The sequence below is a fragment of the Camellia sinensis genome, chromosome 12 (assembly GCF_055761805.1).
Source record: "Camellia sinensis isolate YWXY chromosome 12, ASM5576180v1, whole genome shotgun sequence".
In the NCBI taxonomy this organism is placed as follows: domain Eukaryota; kingdom Viridiplantae; phylum Streptophyta; class Magnoliopsida; order Ericales; family Theaceae; genus Camellia; species Camellia sinensis.
In genome coordinates, this window is record NC_138972.1 from 10,190,604 (window position 1) to 10,207,023 (window position 16,420).

Below are 16,420 nucleotides of genomic sequence, written 5' to 3' on the forward strand. Positions count from 1 at the left end.
CTTATGAATATTTTTAAATTTTGGCTCCCAACAAATTAAGTTATGACATTTGTAGTAATCAACCCCACAAATATTATAACTTACATATAGTAGCATTGCCTTTTTGACAAATGCTTAAGATGAATTTTGGAGTATGCCTATCATTTATTGCTCTCTCTTTCTTTCTTTGTTTTTGTTCTATAATGATGACATACATAGCAACTAGTGAGCCTCTACAACTAATAAGCTCAATTAGATACCATTACTGAAGAGGGTTCTTCAATATGTGTCAAAGAAACCACAAACATTTCCTTGAGTTGAGTTGAATTGACATATAATCTGTGTTGAAGAATCCAAAAACATTATAATAGTTTTAGAGAAATAAAGCACCGCTTGAACGGTGGAGTTACCGCTTGAGCGGTGAATTGAGGCAACCAATATTTTCCTCTACAAGTCTGATGTAATAACCTCAACATACATATCATGATTATATTCATTTACTTATGTTTTATTTATTAATTGTGATATGTGCCTTGTGATTAATTTGTACATATCTGTCTGATTTGGAAATTATCTATCATGATTTTTGCTCTAAATCTGAAATTGATAGCCAAAATGTTTTCAGAAACTGAAACTGAGCACATGGATAGACTAATTGGAATTTTTGGAACCATCTGAGAAGTTTTATTAGAAATTGATTTAGTTTAGTAAAATCGCATGTGATTAAATTGAGCCTTAATTGGAACTATTTTTGATTAATTGAGTTGTATACTAACCTTGATTAATTAAGGCTACTTGTGTTTAATTAAGATGATATAAGATAATACATGATTAGTATCTAATTTAATCCTATTTATGATTCAACATCAGATTAAGTGTAGTATGAGATGGGAATTTTGTAACGTTGGTGTAGAGGATTAAAATCCGTTAGTGTGTGTTGTGCTGGAAGTTTTGGAAGAGTTGTGTGTGCACGTATCTTGTGTAGGAGAGTCAAGATGTGAGAGTGTGTGTATGTGTATTCTGCTGAGTTGAGGGAATGTTATATTATTCCTTTGGTTTTATTGAGTTCATCCTTGGCTCCTTGTGTTGAGAGCTCAAGTTAGAAAGAGAGTGAGAGTTGAAGACTTGCTTTAGAGAGAAAAGAAACTAGGGAGGATCATCTCATATTTTCTGAAATCAAAGCTCTAGGTAAGAATCTTGAACACAATTCCTGTAGTAAATCCTCTATGCGTCATGATTTCATCAAGTTATTGAGCTACTTTGATGAGAGTTGTAAAAAATGGATTTTTGAGCATGAAGATGAGTTGCATGTACATTCTTAGTAGTTAATCTTTGATTTCATCATTTTGAGTATGAGTTTTGAAGTCTTTGCATGCATGTGAATTCATATCGTGTATATTGTTTCAGAAACTCATGAATTTATAAGCACCATTGCAAATTTTTTTGAAGAATAAGAGAGAAGAGTTGGAAATTCTTGCATGCGCGGATTTTGGTTCAAATCTTTGACAAATTGATAAAGATTTGAATAAAGGATGTTTCAAAGGTCTTGTATTTGAGTTTTCTAAAACTATTTCATGTATTTGAACAAACCATGCAAGACCCCAAGTTTTGAAGAGTTGTTAGAAGCCATTTTTGTTGAGCTTGGTACCCAAAAATTTTGCAGACCGCTCGAGCGACCGTTTGGTGGCTCAAGTGAACTTCATGGGCTCCCAATAGTTTTGTAGTCTTTACAGATCGCTCGAGAGACCAAAAGGTGGCTCAAGCGAACCCTTTGTATGTTATCCTACCACTTGAGCGATGGAGTGTTGGCTCGAGCCAACTTCAAACCTTCCCAGTATTTTTGAAATCCATGCAGTCTGCTCGAGCGACCATTTGGTGTCTCGAGCGATCACATCATTTTCAGCACATTTTGGGATGTTGTTTTGTGTTCGCATCTTTGTTTCCATCTTCTTCTAAGCATTCCTAGGCATGGATTATGACTCATTAAGGAACTAATAAGTAAGAAACCATCATGAATAATTGGATTAGAAAAGAGTAGATGAATTATTTGGTTCAAACAATATGTTTCAATATGTATGCTTATATGTAATGTGTAGGTTCAAACGTTGTGGAAGAACATCAACCTACTCAAGGTGAGTAATATCTTAGTAAAGATATTTTCTCCTATGTTATTTTTTGACCATAACAATGTGGTAAGTTTTTTTGTATTGATGATTTTGAAAGTATGAATGAGTCTTTTATCTGTCTGATCGGTATGCTATTTGTAAATGTATCTATCGGACCTAAGGTCATTCTGTATCTCTGTTCATGTTGGACCTAAGGTCGTTTTGCTATGTATTAAATCGGAGGCCGTTTTATACAGTTGTGTTGAATTGGAACCTAGGTTGTCCTTTTTTGCCATTGTCTGCTCTACTTTGTTTTCTGCTCTATTCTCTGTTATACGTTGGACCCGAGGTCGTTCTGTCATGTATTGGACCTGAGGTTGTTCCGTTACGTATTGAGGTTACTTTATGGTTTTACTTATGTATATAGAACTCATTCATATAACCTCTTTACTCTGATGCTATTCACTAGGCTCACCCATATTTGTATGCATGTAGGTGAGCAACGAGTTGTCCAGTCCCAGTGAGTTTGTGAAAGGATTATTGAGTTTTGTGGAGTTAGCCCAAGATGCCTCATGTATGAGGCTTTTGCCTTTCGTCTTTTGTTTCGTTTTATTGGTCATGTATTGGCCATGTCTGTACATAAGTTTTAAGTTTTGTATGGTCCTGGTTTTGTAGTATCTTTTGTGTATGAATGGATGTGAGTAATTAACTAAATGAGATGTCTATGATATGCTATATATGCTTAGCTCATTGGACAAAAGTTGTTAGTCTGCTTCCGCTTTTGGCCCATTTATTATTAAAATATTTTTGTTAATTCTGTCTTTGAGGCCAAGTAATTCGAGATTACTGGCCGGTTACGGTCTAAATCCATAGGGACGAGTTTGGGTTGTGACATTTGAGATTATGGGAGAATGAGTTCTCCACTCAAGCAATGGAGTTACTGCTTAAGCGGTCTTCGTTCTCACACCGCTCGAGCTCATGATTGTCTGCTCGAGAGGTCTGTTCGGATTCAGCCAATTAAAAATCAACTTTTTGCTTATTTTCTCTGAACTTTTTCATTTCCTTTCTCTCTTTCCTCCATTCCCGAAAAAACCTAGTCTCAAGCCTTTGATTTCACTCATTTTTACAAAGAATACATCCTAGATCTTGCAATATAAGTGAAGAGAAAGTGAAAATCAGCACTTTGATCTTACATTATAACTCTTTCAAAATCATGACCGTTGATCATTTACTCGCCATATATAAACATTAACCACCATCATGTTAAACACATAACTTAATCCATTTCTTGTTCCTATTTTCATATCGCATCTTTTATCATAATAATTAATATGATTCAAAGAATTCACGATATTAGCGATTAACCTTATTTCTCAACATGATTAAATAGACAAAATTAAGGCTTTTGATTTTAACTATCATAATTATATTCTATTGTTATCAATTTATCATAATCAACATTAAAACATAAGATTTATTCCTTGGATTCAAAACCCTAACCCACATCTACATGTTTTTCACAGATTCCCCTTTAAAACATGATTTTATGCAATAGAAAAATACCACAAGCCTATCTATAGCAAGGTATTGAGGAGAAGCTGTCACATCCCAAATTTTAATTACTCAGAAACATTACCAAAAGCCTGTAATTTAGGTCCTTTTTTTTTTTTTTAAATAACAAATATCCATTACCCTTATGTAATAGAAATATAATAGTACATGTTCTCTCTCATAATGAATACAACAATAATAATAATACATGCCAAGCTTCCGTTACGGAGTAACAAATAAATAATTACAAACGTCAATGTACAGAATTCATTTCTTTCACATCTACTATGGAATTGCACATAAAAGATACATGAACTTCTTAACCCTCTAACCAATCAATCCAAATTCTCTTCCTGTAAAAAAAAAAAATGAAACAACAAGGGATGAGCACAATTGCCCAGTAAAAATCTCATAGTTCTAAAACAATAACCATCCTATAGATAGAAATGATCATGCATGCAGAGTGATACCATATAGTAAGGTACTGTTTTGTAATTTCAAAATATCATACGTAGAGTACCTTTTCCTCAAAATTTATTTGAACATTTAAGGAAAACCTTCAGCCATAAAAATTATTCCTTATCGTCAGAAAACCATAAATCCTTTTTGAAAACAAATATGTCTAAGGAACAACATTAATTTAAATTTATTAACCAATTCTAAAATATTCCTCATTTAATTTCCATTGCAATATTCCTCTTTTTATTTCCATTTTCCCTTTTTACTAATTACATTTATTATAACTCCATAACCTCAAGTTCGTGTTCAAGTTCCCTTAATACTCCAAAACAGCCCTTATATACTCCATTCCCACATGTCTATTCATATTTGTTATAACTCCTTAATGTAGAAATCCAAATCTCTTTTATGTTCAATAACAGTTCTCCTACATTCAACTCCTACTTGTCTAATAGTTATATCACATCCACATTTGCATTATCAATTATAATCCAACAAATCATAACTACATCACATCCACGTTTGCATTATCAATTATAATTCAACATATCATAAGGATAATAAATCCTTTTAATTCAATTTCTTCATTAATTACAAAACAAAACTCTTAGTCTTTCATTATAGTTGCAAACAACCCGGTAAATTCATTATCACCAACCCCTTATCCAGTTACTATTTCCTTATCCATTCTTTTCAAATAATTTCTATGTGCATTACCCTTCCATACTAAGGCACACATCAAATTGTAATTTCATCAATTCATCACAAGTCACACATATTATCACCAACTCAACACATTTCTTAACACATTCCACCTTTTGCCGACTTGATACAGTGGGATAGTGGGCACCCAATTCATAGCACATTCCACCTTTTGCCAGCTATTATACGGCGAGAAGTGAGCTCCCAAAAACCCTTTTCTCAAAATCATATTTTTTCAAAAATCATGTTTTTCCACATTTACCGACTATCATATAGCAAGACGTAAAACCTAAAAAAAAAAACATTTTCAACTTTAAAACCATCCCCACATTTGCTGGCTATTATACAGTAGAAAGTGGGCACCCAAAAACATTTTCAAAACCATCCGTTTTTTCACTTTTGTCGGCTATTATACGGTTGGACTGTGTAGACATCAAAAACATTTTTCCACTTTTGTCGGCTATTATACAGCAAGACTGTGTGGACACCCAAAAATATTTTTCCCACATTCGTCCAGTGATAAGCCTAGACAGGGCATTTGCGCACCTTTAATTCAAAACTACCCCCACATTTGCCGGTTATTATACGGTAGGACGTTGGCCCCCAAAAACATTTTCGACTTCTCGCGCGGGTGCCAACCACAACACAACCTAACACAACTTAACTCAACCCAACACAACTCAACTCCACACAATACAACTCAACCAAACTCAACACAACATAGCCCAACTAAACTCAACATAATTTAACATAACTTAATACAATTCAACATTACACAACAAAATTCAACACAACCATTTTGACGCCATTCAATATAATTCGGCATAATTCAATACAACTCTTATACCTTCACATTATCATTTCATCACAAAGCTCATATCATCCATACCATTAGTAATTTCTTTCCCCTAAGTTTGGTTTCATATTATAACATAATTTAAAATATCAACATTAAGAGTTCAATCGCAATTTTTACATAGATTTTCAAACTCATTAAAATTTCAATTAAACTTGTATATGTGTAATTTGACGCCTCAATTTCATAATATTATTTTCAATTTAAGCAAAACCATCATCTATCTTCATGGACCAAACTAGGATTTTTAAGAGAAATTAAAGCTCTTCACAAAACACATTTTATTCCAACCCTTCCTCTTGAAGCAAAGAGAGATGACAACCCAAAAATCATCGGCGATGAAACCACAAAACTCTTAGATCAAAAGGAAACTCTTGATGAGATCTACAATCTTTCTCAAAGGATCAAGGTGAAAAGATCACTCTAGGTGAGTAGATCTAAAGATCTAAGTGAAAAAGTTTGAGTTGAGAGAGAGAAAAGAGAAACTCACGATGTAGAGAGAGAAAAGAGGGGAAAAAGTGAAATGAATAAGTGTTTGGAGCCTATTCATAGTAGCAAGATAATAATAGAACAATAGCTCCAAAGTCAAATGAAAAAAACAAGTCAAGAACCCCCAAAAAGTAGGGCCCAAACCGATCCAAAAATCTAAAAATTACACACAAGTTTCGACCCTTAGGAAGAAAAGCTGAGACACCATTGTGTGCAAAGGACAAGGTGTCGACACCTCCCAAGCTAGTGTCGACGCTAAATTCCAGCAAGCAACCCCAGATTCTGCAACAGACAAAGGGCCGATCCTTTCTAGACCGGTGTCGACCCTTGAGGTCAACAACAAAAGGCAAGTGTCGACACCACCAAAATTGGTGCCGACCCCAGAACAAGATTTCTAAGTTCCCAAACAACTTTTCAACGTAAACAAGCGTGAACAAACAATCCCAATAAATTTAAATCGATTTATACTCCTCTACAACCAAGATATAGCAACACCAAAGAATCCCAAAATAAAATAAATGATTCAAATACACTTCCCAAAAGCTTTAAAGGGTACAAGTGCTACAACCTCTCCACCTTAGGAAATTTCACCCACGAAATTGAAGAAGGCCAAGCAAAAAGTAGCATGAGCACAATAGGAAACACAACCTCTAACCTACAACTAGATCCATATTTGGGATAGATTCCCAGATTCTGATTCAATATCGCAGCGCTCCGAGAACACCCGAACAAGAAGAACTACAAGGAAGAGATCATGATCACTCTTTCGACCAACATACTCATCAGAGTCCAAGAGACAAGGAACAACGTCAATTACTAGTACGTCTGTCACAACCCAAACTTGCTCCTAAAAGTTGAGCATGACTGGCCTGAATATAGGCCTCAAAACCAAATAATCAAATAATCCATAAACATCTTATACAATACCGGGGCCTAAAATGGAAGCAATTTTAATATTCAAATAAGACGCCCATTGAGTAGTGTTTAAATGCCAGGATCGCAAAACATTTTCATCACATATGATATTACATACATAAATCACACCCACATATATACATATACAAGCCCAGCCCAATAAATGGGCGTGTAACCAAAAACGTCAAAGAGTTAAAAGTTATACAGGTTAATCAACGTTTGACAAAAGTATTGATGACCCAACATTGCGTGCTCTAAAAGGGACTCTACAAAAGGCAAAAGGCTTCACTTTAATTGACTTGACACAACGGGATCGACATAAGAGCTGTTGGAGTTAGACTAGGGCTGGCCCCCAGGTTCATTACCTACATAACATACATAATATAGAGTGAGCAAAGCTCGGTGAATAATAGCAATGTAAGGAGGTTCATATAAATAAGCATAAGACACAATGAACATAAAATTATAAGTCATGTGCTTCTTTTGGTTCTGAATTCACTCCCAAAACGGCCTTGGCCCCAATATCATATGGAACGGCCTTAGGCCCATCATAATATAGGACGGCCTTAGGCCCAATATATTAACAGCTGTTCGAAACATTAGAGGGTAGACGGAACATTGACATGTCTCCACCTCCCTCGGCCTTAGGCCATGAGTCATAGACAAGTTATATCATTATAGAGTCGATGGAACATCGGCATGTCTCCATCTCCCTCAGCCTTAGGGCCGCCAATCATAAGTAGTTCACGTCAGAACGGCCTCAGGCCCATTATTGTAATGGAAGCAAAACGACCTTGGGTCCACATTAATGCCATTGTTCAATCATTTCATTTCAATGTTCCAATCATCCACAATATCAAGAACATATGCCATTCGTAATTAACAATAAATAAATGATAATCAACGGAAGTAAATGAAACATAACATTACACTACTATTACTCACTGTGATGTGGAGGAGCAACAGTCCGTTCCTGCACGTGACCTACACATAGCATACAACTCATAAGTAAGCCACTTTTCTTTAGTCTTTTTCTTTTACTCAATATTCGATTCGTTCACCTCTTATTTAATTATAAGCATTTTAGAAGGACCACATGTACATATTAGTAGTTCTAGAGGGTCTAACGGAGAAAAAGAAGCATACACAATTTTTTTCCTTGGGCCGCACGTGCTGAAGCCCTCTACTGCACATGCGGAAAGGTGTGCTGCACGCGCCTTAATTTCAGAACCTCAAACTCTCCTCCCATGTTTTCCGCACGTGCGGCTATGGGTCCTGCACGTGCGGTCGTATGCTCTGTTTGGAGCAGTCCGAAACTTAGACAAAATGTAACTGACCAAACACATGCAAGGTACAAAATAGGGAAAATTATCTCTATATTATGATATATCATTACAATAAACATGAATTACAAGCATAATTAGGTCATAACCCTTTTCAAATTCATATCTATAACCCAAATCTTTTATATTTTCATCTTTACTTGGTCTACCAAGATATATATATATATATATATATATAAACATCTATATGCATGTGTGAGTTCAAAGCATGTAAAGCTAAAGAATAAGAAGTAATTCCTCTCAACATAGATTAAGGCAACCCAAGACTCAAGAATCATCCTTCAAATCAACCAATTACCAAGCAAGACTCTCATTGCAAAACCCTAGCTTACATGAATGTAAAGTTTTCCTTCTCAAATCAATTAGAGAGAGAGAGAGGTTAGGATATTCTAGTTAAATTATACATACCTTGAATTCTAATCTTTAAAACTCTTTTTAATTTCTTCAATCTTCACTCTTGTTGAAGCCTCCTCTCCCTTTTCTTCTTCTCTAGCACTCTCTCCCTCGCAGGAGATATTTTTGATACCCACTCATCTAAGGCTCTTATAAGACCTTTATATCTATCAAGGTTAAAGTCTTAAGAGTGTTGAGCCTAAATATTTCCAATTAATTCATTACGAATTAAATTTTTACAAAACTTGATATTATGTCCTAAAAATCATGTTGATCATAATTATAAAGTCAATTTTGGGTTATCGTGCTTCCAAGGCTTCCAATTTCTTGTCTAAATGTCTCAGTTTCAACAGATTTTTCCTACAACCGACATATATGATCCCGTAATCAGATACTTCACATAATTTAACACAATTTCACATAGAAATTCACATCAAGCATATAATTAGACACGTAATTAAAATCTTAAAGCATAGAAGAGAGTTGGGTTATTACAACATCCAAGGAAAATTAACAACTCCTCAACCGACAACAACACGCACCACTACCACCGGATAACCAATACCCACTTTGGAAGAGAAGGAAAACCCCCATTAAACCAAAAATTCGGCCGACACTAGCAAAAGCCAACGGCACACTACAATGTATGGTCCATCACAACAATTTCAATTCGCACCAAGCTTAGCAATATTTCCAATTATTTATACAGCCCGACATTTAAAGATAAAACAATAAAAATCGTTCATGTATATGTACATATATAAAATTTTCTTTCTCAAATGGTGTTCCAGATTACATCATTTACCATCAAAGTACATTTGCAAATCTAAATTTTTCACAACAATTACATTTACCATCAAAAGTGTTATTGAGAACATTAAACCAATTACATCCTCATGACTTGTCCATATTTAGTTTCCATTCAATCAACAAGCTATTCATTAACACAACTTTGATTAAATCCTTTGCATTTAGTTTAACCGTGCCATCACAGGTCACAACACAAAGAAACAAAACGTTCATTTTTCAAATTATTCTTAACATTTACCTGGTGAATTTCAACCATCACCCAATAATTTCCGTTACCCATCCGGTGACATCACAGCATCTTTACCATACACATTTGTAATAACAACGAACAGAAACAATCCGGTACATCAGAGGAGTAATAAAACATATACGACTTCCCAAAAATTGGGAGCACAAATAGTCATTAATACACATTAACACAAGTGCGGTTGTAGACACCCCATTTTTGACCGTCCTCAAGACTTGGATGTTCTTGCAGGTATATCCAGTGATGAGTTTGATTGCTCGTCGAGCGCTCGAAATTCGTGGTGGAACGCCATAGGTTTGAGCTTTCCAAACACTGCATTAATTTTATCTCATTTTTGGACCATGTTTAGGTTCTTTCAACATGTTTTTTTTGATGCACTGCTGACCATGTTTGGGCACTACCGGCCATGGATTTTGTCTTGCTGGCCATTGATGTGCCTTGCCGGCCATCAATGAGCCCCTGCCGGCCATCACTGTATCAATAGATATTTTCTGATATTTTGTGCCAACTGTTTGCACAGATTGAGCCATCTACTTGCACATGTATGGCTAGATCTCTTTGAGGGGATTTTGCATTCTCTATATATAGAAGCCCCCTCTTGCATGTGAGGGGGTTATAAAATTTTGAAGACAAAAAAATTCTCTCTCTCTCTCTCTAGAATTCTCTCTCTCTTGATATTTTGTGCCTTAAACCCTAAATTCTCTACCCTTTTGCATATAAGCCCTTGATCAAACTTGATCACCATTGAGTTGAGGATACTTGAGACCCCCTTTGAGCTTTAGAAGAGGATATTGGCTTGATTTGTTTTGATTTTGGTGTTTAGATTGCATCTTGTCTTCAAGAGGTAGAACACTTGTGTTTTAAGTTTAATTTAAATACTTGTTTTGCCATCTTTACATACTGTTTCGAGTCTAGTTTTAACCTCTGAAAATCTTTGTTTTATGGTCTAAAATGGTGGTTTGAGGTTTGATTGGAGTTAGGGGTGGTCCACCATTCTTGTAGCTTGCTTGCTAAGTTGTTGTGCCATCTTTCAAAGTTCTTTAAATCAAACTTTTTGGCCTTTCTAACCACTGAAAATTAAAGTTATTTCAGTGGCAAAAACTTTGTTTTGAAGTCTAAAAGTGGAGGGGTTAGCCTCCCCTCCTTGTGTCTTGTTTGCATGTGTAGATAACTTGACATGTGACTATGTTTTTCTAGCATGTTGTAACTTGATCTCAGCATGTTTTTGCTACTATTTTACCTTGTTTTACCTCTGTTTGGGGCTGAGTAAGTCACTTGAGGCTTGTTTTGTATGCTTGTAGTGCAATTGTGCTTAATAGTCTAGTTTGTGCTATGTGTTGGTCTCTTATTCTAGCTTTTTTTAGCTTACTTCAAGCATGTTTTAGGACTCTTTTTAAGCTGTTTTAGGACTGTTTTGAAGTGTTTGTACCTTGTGAGCTTTGTATTGCATGCCTATAGTGTAGTGATCTTCACTAGTTTGGTGTTTTTGGCTTTTAAACATGTTTGCATGAGTTGCTTGCATTTTGTAGTGTCATTTTGCATGTAATTTCAGCACATACAATCTCTACAACCTCCCTCATTTCATCACTTTTTTCATTTTCTTTGAGGGTTGGTTGACCTTAGGGTTGTGTTTAAGCTTGAGATTGAGATTTGTGCTTAATAGTTTTAATCCTCTTTTGAGGGTTTCTTCTAACCAACGGCATGATCTCTCTCATGCCTTAAATCATCCTTGGTTGACCCCTCTCTTATTAGAGGACACTCACCTTGGACAAATTGACTAAAGAATGGTTTGGTAACTTAAAATGTGTAAATAAAATTGGACCAGTAAAACTTGAGCAAGTTAAGCATGTTGTGTTGCATTGCACGTGTTCAATCGGACGTTATATTGAACACAAGGAAGATTAGAGCATTTCATACTCAAAGTGATGAAATGAGCCAATCTCCTTGGTCTCCATTGCCTTTGATCACACATGATAAGGCAATGGCCTCGAGTCTTGTTTTGTGCATTTATCGAAAATGTACTCCTTGGATCTTTGGCCATCATGCATTGAAAATTCTTGATTGGTGGTTTTGGATCTAAGAGCGTTACTCCTTTGATGTTTTGAGATGATAAGGAGGGGTACAGCATAAACATACCCTTGGAAAACCCTCAATTTCCCTTTGTTTGTGCTCTGTTACAGTGTGGTGATTCAAAACACCAGTGGCCAGCAGTGGCTCATTGGTGGCCGACAGTGGCTCATTCTTGGCTGGTAGGGCACATTTTTGGCTGGCAGGGGGCCCACAGCAATCAACCATAGCCGGCAGGCCACTGGTGTAATCCTCAACATTGAATTGGTAAGGTGGAGTAGAAAGTTTTTGAAGTGTACTCAACCCTGCAAACAAAGCCTCTCGGAATCAAAACGGAAGGCTTTTCGGGGCGAAAATCGAGTGCATGCATCTTTCGCTTTCCGAAGCAGAGCTATGGCAGCATAGTTTAATATTTCGCATGATTAGTTTATGTACATTTGTGTTGAAATTTAATTAATTAGTTGCTAATTAGTTAAGTGTTGTAATAATCAGTAATTAATTTTCTAGTTATTCATTTGATTTGTAATAATTAGTCTAATTAGTTTAATTAGATTAGTTAGCCGAGCTTGGCTTAGCTATTATTCATTCAGACCCTCCTTCACGAGGGCACAATGTTGTAATAAGGGAGCCTGTGTGTGTGCATGTCTTCCAACCCCACATCCTTCTCTCTTTTATTTATCCGCTTTTGATGGTTAGTTTAGGGTCATGCTTCAATTAGCATACCTTATGCTTGCATGTTTGCATCCATTCATTTGTCTTGCATGCACTGAGGCTCGGCGCATCATTTAAACTGCATTGTCAATTTCAATACTTATTTGAATACGTGTTTCAAAGTATGCTATCAAAATGAATCAAATACTGTGATTACGTAGCCGAGCCTATCTTATTACATTATTGCATGCGTTGCATTAGTCATTTAACATAGTTAGGATCATGCATTTTTGTAACTAAGTTTTTGTTTTGGCTTGGAGTACTCGGTAAGCTTTTACGCTTTAGCATACTTGCACGAGTGTGATTGCCATATTGCCATGATAGCATGCTTGCCATGGGGTTGTTTGCTTAAATGGTTAACTATATGAATCCTGTGGATGAAGGCTTGTTGCTTGAATTGGAACAATTCAACGAGTGTAAGTTTTAAGCCCACTTTGCGAAGTGGCAAATCATGTTTTAAGCCCACTTGAGGTGGCAAATCCACGTTTTAGCCCACTTGAGGGTGGCATCTTCAAACCATTTTTGAAAACAAACATGAGTTGAATTCGTTCCAGTATTTGCAATTTTAGTCTATATTTGTTTGTGTGCGTCACACAATAAAGTTAGCTAAATAACCGGAACAAGAACACATGAGGTTTATAAAACAACATATCATGATAGTAGAGGCCGATCTTTGATCGGGCGAGCGGGGGTGCTCATTTCAGGACCTTCCCCTCTCGTACCCAAGTTCCCGAGCCGAGGCAACTTTGGTGATGACGGACATGTGGCCTTTGGCACGAGTCAGGGTTTCCTAAATTTTTCCAAAATAAAATATTTAGGTAGCGACTCTGTAATCTGGTAAAGCAGTCCAATTTTGGCATTATTTGATTTAAAATCGATTTTCCAAAATGATTTGCTGGATTGGACTCTTTGGTGTTTATCAGTTTCACATTGCACTTTGTGAGATTAGATCCAGAACCGTAACAGGAGTCCGAACTGTAGGACCAATTTGAGCTCTCCAAAAGGGGGCGCTAAAAAGTCGAGCTACAGCGCTCACAATGTTTTATATTCAAACACTTTAATTCCATTAAGGTAATTTCACAAATTCACATCAACAACATACATACACAAACAAACTCCATGTCTACTAGTACCACTTAAAGTACTATTCGGCCGTACCACTATTTATCCAAACCATAGCAATTCCCAAATTGACTAGGTGTCAATTCACTTCAAATAACATTCATTTAAAATTGGTTGCAAATCGAAACAAAACTGACCAAACTATCCCAAATCAATCCTTAAGTTCCATCAGAGGAAGCAACTACAAGGGTTCATCTCCTCTACGCGACTTAATCCAATTCACCCAAGTTCTACTCTCATAATTCAAAAATTGGCATACTAACCAACACCAATTGTCCCTATCTAGATTCAGCACACACCCTTTCACATCTCACAGTTCATACTTATCGTTACCACTTTTCATTCACATGCAGACTAAACCAAGAAATTTTTGATGTTTCACCCTCAACCCTGAGGAATTTCCATCAACTTAAGACAAGCCTCATACAAGCCTCGCCATTACATATGGGATACTCCACACTCACGGAACCCTTCCAAGACACTTCTCAAACTTGCTACTCTACTTATACCTAAGCATTCCGAACTCTTAGAATCTGTACGCGAGTGAACATTGCAAACTCTTAGAATCTCGGACTGTAGACCAATGTATTGAACGTTTCAAAAGATCGCTTGAGCGCTCACTCTTGCCCTTTAGCGAAGAGAAAATTTTCAGACTGCTACAACCACCATGGTCTCTCTCTAAACTCAAACTTTTTCACCTAAATCTCTAGATCTACTCACTTCGGGTCATCCATTTACCTTGGTCCTTTGAGATAGATTGAAGATCTCGTCGAGGCTTTTTCTGAGGCCCCTGACTTTTGTAATTTCTTTTTTTGACCCTTACTTTAAATTATTTCAATGAAGACCTTTGATTTCTTAATTAATTTCAATTTTAACCCTAGAGTTGAAAACGCGTGCCAACCAAAAACTCACAAACCCTAATCAAACCCGGGAACTTAGGGATCATTTCCAAAACCCTAATAATAATTAAATTAATTTCCTAATTCTACTTTTTGCACAAAACCCTAGGTTTCTAGCTCTCATTACAATTCGTCGATTGATTCGAAACAAAGAAACTTTAACCAAATTTCCAAATCCTAATTAAATTAAATACTACAATTAAATAAATGTTCCAATTCATAAATTAAGGCCTTAGCCATCATATTTTTCTTGAATCACAAAAAGACCCAAAGATTAGTACCATTATATATATGCATACATACTTGTACTGATTTTCCAAAATATATAAGTTGTGCATAAAAGATCGTTTGTACACAAAAACAAATCAAAAAAATCTCTCCAAAATCCACATGATGGCCGGCCACCCCCCTAGGATACATTAGGAATTACTAGGATATACTAAGAACAAAAATGCCTTAAATCTTGGAGCAATTATCTTGGGTACAAATATAGATTTTGCTATATATATGCATATATGTACTTGTAACTAGAAACGCTTAATTAGTCCAAAACCTAACTAGATCATGATTAAGAATATAATTAAGGTCCTAATCATCCCTCATTCTATTACATTCAAACTAAATCAAGGCACTGTTCAATTAAATTGGAACCAATGGGCATTTTGGACTTTTCACTCCAAATCCTCTTTAAATATATCATCCATCCCCATTTGCTGAACACATTTACACACTGACACACTATATATTTTATTGAGGGAGAGAAAAGAGAGGAAGAGAGAGCTTGGTGGTGGAAAAGAAGAAAGGAGAATAAAGAATTGTGCAAACATCCTATCTAAGTAACAAGTAAGCCACAACACAACATTCTCTTCTATTTTCCTCTTTCAAATACGTGTCTTCGAGTTTCTAACCATTAATTTTAGATGTGTTTTAATAGTGTTCTTGGGTTAACAATTGTGATAGCCACCTCCTTGATCAATTATGCTAATTATATGATTTGCATTGATTATGTGTTAATATGTGCCACGTGTGATTTGTAGTGTGTTATTGTTAACAGATGTGTAGAGGATATGAATTGAACTAGTCTGAATCAGTAATTTATACAAGGTTAAAATTAAATATTTGGATAGGTAATTAGAGCCTAATTTATATTAGTATGATTAAATTTAGTTTAATTTAATTTAGATTATGATGAGAATTGTTTAATTTAAGTGAATTTGATGTAATTAAAGTCAATGTAATTTATTAATTTAAACTTATAACTAATTGAGGTTTAGGAAAAATTAGTGAATTGTTTATACTACCTAAGCCTATTCATTAACTAAATAGGAAAATGAGAAGTTGATGGGTTTTGTTGGGAGAATATACAACTTGAGAGAGAGAGAGAGTTCTAGTGTGATAACCCAACTCGTACTATGCTTAATTATGCATGTGATTATGCGCTTGATATGAATTTGCAAGTTTAAGTATGGGAAATATGTGAATTTAGAAAAATATTTGTTGAAAGTAAGAATATCTGTTGCAATTGAAACTTTGAACTGAAATTGAAAGCCTTAGAGGTGTGATAAACAAAAACTGACTTCATATCTGTGATTAGCATGGTTTATACAGCTTATGGTGAAATTTTGAAAAATTATGATTTGTAATGATTAAACCATGTTTTATGAGTTGGATTATTTATGTGTTGAGCCTTCTGTTCTTCATTCTTGGTGGAAAGCTCTTGAGAGTGAGTTAGAGAAAGTGGAAGAGGAAGAGCTAGGGATTTTGAGGAGAAT

The 16,420-nt window shown here is 35.6% G+C and overlaps 1 protein-coding gene across 3 annotated transcripts in view; it reads right to left on the reverse strand.

The window, feature by feature from the left end:
* Positions 1 to 3,798: 3,798 nt before the first annotated feature.
* The window catches only part of LOC145804392 (stress-related protein-like), a 38,415-nt gene continuing 25,793 nt past the window's right edge, over positions 3,799 to 16,420 (reverse strand). Inside the window, exons 4-5 of one of the 3 annotated variants that reach the window (XR_014346020.1) lie at positions 8,002 to 8,040; positions 3,799 to 3,988 (exon numbers count right to left, since the gene is read on the reverse strand). The gene's annotated coding sequence lies outside the window, so the exon portion shown is untranslated. Of the gene's footprint in view, positions 3,989 to 7,114; positions 7,422 to 8,001; positions 8,041 to 16,420 lie in introns of those variants that run through there. The other 2 variants (XR_014346019.1, XM_082898117.1) reach the window with 2 other exon arrangements.